The following is a 3,790-nucleotide window of genomic DNA, read 5'->3' as shown; positions in this document are numbered from 1 at the left end:
TTGTTATCTTTGTCGTTTTTTTAAATGTAATTCTAATCTGTGCAAAAAATAAATAAATAAATAAATAACCTGACCTACACCCCAGCTTAGCAGCAGCTTTTTATCAAGTAGTTTTTGTACTGCTGAGTTGAGTATCTTCTATACACATAGCAGCTTTAAAGGTTCAAACACACTTTTTACCCACGTGTGAAGCCAATACTAGCTGACATGAAAAATAATTACAACTTGCCCTCCATTTGGACCTCTCCGAAACCAAATGTTTGTTTTTTCTTCTTCTACTATATTTAAAAAAAATAAATAAATAAATAAATAAATAAATAATATATTCCATTTTGTGTTGTAGGCTGCTACAGTCACAAGAGGACCTTCCTGGCAGTTCTTCCTGCATTCCCTGCTGCGCTACAGCTGAACCTGCAGCCTCCTGCAAGTTATTCTGTACACACAGACATACTGTACATTTAACAGAAGGACCTTGTTTTACACTGTTTCTAACAGAGGACTAAACCAGTGCCTATGAGTTGTTTTTTACCAAATCAGACCCCTGTATGGGGCTTTGCTGGGACCTCTAAAGGCGTGTTTTCAAACTGTAAGGCATTTTAACTAGCACTGGATTGTTAAAGGGACTATTGTATGTGGTTGAGGTTGGAGTTGACTTAGGGTTCCTTTTGGAAAAACCTGCAGTATGATTTATTAATGAGGTAATATATTTGTAAACCATATTGTAGGACAAAAAACCTACAAACTCAAAACAGACTGTGTATGTGTGTGTTCATATGTTTTTAAAACTGATGTCAAAATCCATCCACAGACTGAATTCGAAATATAAATGTATGCACTTTGGGTGTTGAAGTGTTCAGGGGTGAGGCTACACTGGATGATGGTTTTTGAGTTCTATCTGCAGACAGACGAAACAAAACATTTAAGTTGGGTAGTACTTACTGTAGGTAGTAATACTGTTGCACTTTTTGTGTGTGTTTGGGTTGCTTGTAAGACAATTTGCAAGCCAAGCCACGGGGGACTGCAGATACATGTGACTGAAATTATGAATTTGTTCAATAACATTTGACTTGTCTGTGTGCATACACTTCCATATTTAGCTTAAAGCTGCAGTATGTAACTTTTATTAAAATAACCTTTTGTCATATTCACTGAAACTTTCACTGTATCCTGACAGTAGTCCATGAGACAGATAATCTGTGAAACAATCAGGTTCCTCTGATGACTCCTAGTGCTCCTAATGGTATTTGCAAGAATCCAGTGTGAGTGAGACTCAACAATCCGCTATCCTTCTCGGCGCTGATTGGTTGTTTTTGTTCGGGCCCGGTAGATTCTCGTAAATATAAGGAATGCTAGGAGAAGGTGATTTTCACAGGCCATTTTACACTTTTCACCCATTTCTCAATGATTCCCTTGATGTCTACAGGGGCCCAAATTTACAACCATAGGATGGCAGCAGGATGGCAGCAAAATGCCAACCTGTAAATTTGGAAATTGATTAGCCATCTTGTGGTGCTTGGATAATATAAGTTGAATGGTATTAAAGGGATTGAGTCATGTTGATTTGGCTCCCTTACTGATATTTGACATTTTCTAAATTAAGTCCTTCAGGCTGTTTGGTTTTAAATACATGCCAAATGTGGATGTTTACCTGAAATATTCTGGTGTTTTTTTTCTGCAAATCACATTAACTTTTTTTAAAGCATGCCTTTTTCTTTTTTCTTCAGTGTGCAGCAAGGTAAAAAAAAACAATGTCTTTCACATCTTAATGTCAAGCAGGTTTCATGTGTTTGAGTCAAGTTTGTAATGCATGAATGAATAAATGGAAACCAAAAGCTCCTGGAAGAAGGGCGTGAAAACATTCAAATATCTTTAATCATGGTATGTAAATGACACTTTATGTGTAATAAATGGGCTAAAATAAGCAAAAATAATGTTTGGCTTGTGTTTCAAAGACGCCCCTAAAGCAGACTTTCTTCCAGTGTCGCTTACAGACTGAAAAAATAGTTTTATAAATTGCCATTTCATTTAGTTTGATTTGTTTGTTTGCTTGAATGTACTATTTAATTTTTTTTATTTTGTGTGCGTCCAAAAGATGTGAAAAGATGTCTTAAGAATTGTTTTGGATTTATTACTACTACCTACATTTTGTGACATTAACACCAAAAACAGATTTATGTCTATGTAATAAATGTTTATGTAATTATAATAAAAATGGATGCTGTGATATTTTAAGTGTACTGAACCACTGCATTTATGTAAATGACTTATTGTTTTGCATAGCATTTAAAAACTGAATGTGACACTTCATTATGAAACAGTTTTACTGTAAAAGGATGGGAATGTTAGAATGAGAGTGGTGAATGTGTGTTTTTGAGAGTTGGTTCAATAAAGAGAAATGTTTAAATCATTTAATATCTGTAGTAGTCTGACTCATGTATCACAAAGATTTAACATACTTGGGCTTTTACCAAGGCAGTTGAGGGCTGGTTCAGAGCGAGTTCCCCAATCTCAAACCAACTAGCAGCTCTAGGCCAGGAATACTGGTTCCAGTGTGGCACCAACACGACTAGTCTTGAAACAAAAACTTCTAATAACGGGGCTGAGGGTGCCTTGTGGCCAGCCAATTATGTATTTATTAGCTGTTCACAAACATTGAGCTAGTTTGCTGTCTAGCTAGCTGTTCATGTAACGTTACTTGAGCAAGCACAACTACTAATTTCTCACATCAATGTTCCATTTGAAACATTGTAACTAATGTTACGTTGAGCTTTAGTAACACTGATATGAGAAATTAGTAGTTGTGTTTGCTCGGTTAATGTTAAATAAACAGCTAGCTCAATTTTGCGTTAGTAACTTTGTAACTAAGGGTATGTTTGAGGTTAGTAACAGAGAAAGAAATTAGTAGTATGCTTGCTGACTAGCTAGTTAGCGAGCTAGCATAACTTTGGTAACAGTAACATTGAAGTTGTATACAGTGGTTATGGTGGCCCTCTAGCCTATGGAAAAGCAAACTGGTTCTTTTAGATTTTCTTGAGTTAAACCAACTCAGACCCAATACCCAGAACTAGCACTAGATTCACGCTGGTGGAAAAGGGGGTGAGGTACCTGGCCTTGAATGTCCTTTCGCCCAAACCTGCTAAAGGGCAGCTTATTGAAAGTTGAACCCCCATAGACATTTTCAGACACAAATGGCTCACTCTTTTACATTTATATTGAAAAATATCAATGCAAATATGATTTTAGAAGAGAACATCCAGGTTATTGAGAAACTGATATAATCTCTTGATGCAATTACCACAATTTAATTTTCATAATAAAGAGTTAACTATACCTTCACATGTTTCACGGCCACTGTAGTTTCTCCCTCATGCTTGGAAAGGGAGGGTGAAGTGAGTGAGTTGCAATCTGCAACTACACCGCTAGGTGACACTAAATCCTACCCTGTAGACCTTTAAAGAGTCACTATAGTGGAATTGGAGCATTGTTAAATGAAGTTATATAACTACTGTAGGTTCGGGAATGGACACCACGCATTGAGCTCATCCCATTCCCGCACGAAAAAACGTAAGCACTCTCTAGTTTGGATAGAGGAACCACTAACCTAATTAGAGCTAAAGAGGAGACAGCTCTGCCATTCAGAGTCTCAACTTCTAGTTCCTTCCCATTTTCCATCTTTGTCCACAAGCTGGATTTCTCCCCTCATCCTTTGGCCCTCGGTCCTTCGTCCCATGTTAGGTTTATCTGGATCTGTGCTTTTCCAAGCAAGTAAAAATGTCACCTGTGAATAAGG

The 3,790-nt window shown here is 37.0% G+C and overlaps 1 protein-coding gene across 1 annotated transcript in view; it reads left to right on the top strand.

Annotated features, from left to right (window-relative positions):
* Positions 1-2,396, top strand: part of vps9d1 (VPS9 domain containing 1) — a 28,608-nt gene extending 26,212 nt beyond the window's left edge. Inside the window, exon 17 of the mRNA XM_035664818.1 lies at positions 344-2,396. The gene's annotated coding sequence lies outside the window, so the exon portion shown is untranslated. The remainder of the gene's footprint in view (positions 1-343) is intronic.
* The last annotated feature ends 1,394 nt before the right edge of the window (positions 2,397-3,790 follow it).

This window comes from Morone saxatilis, unplaced genomic scaffold (genome assembly GCF_004916995.1).
Source record: "Morone saxatilis isolate NCDOM2014 unplaced genomic scaffold, NCSU_SB_2.0 Contig2, whole genome shotgun sequence".
Taxonomy (NCBI): domain Eukaryota; kingdom Metazoa; phylum Chordata; class Actinopteri; family Moronidae; genus Morone; species Morone saxatilis.
Note: the sequence above shows the minus strand (reverse complement) of the source record. Positions and strands in the feature narration are given on the sequence as shown.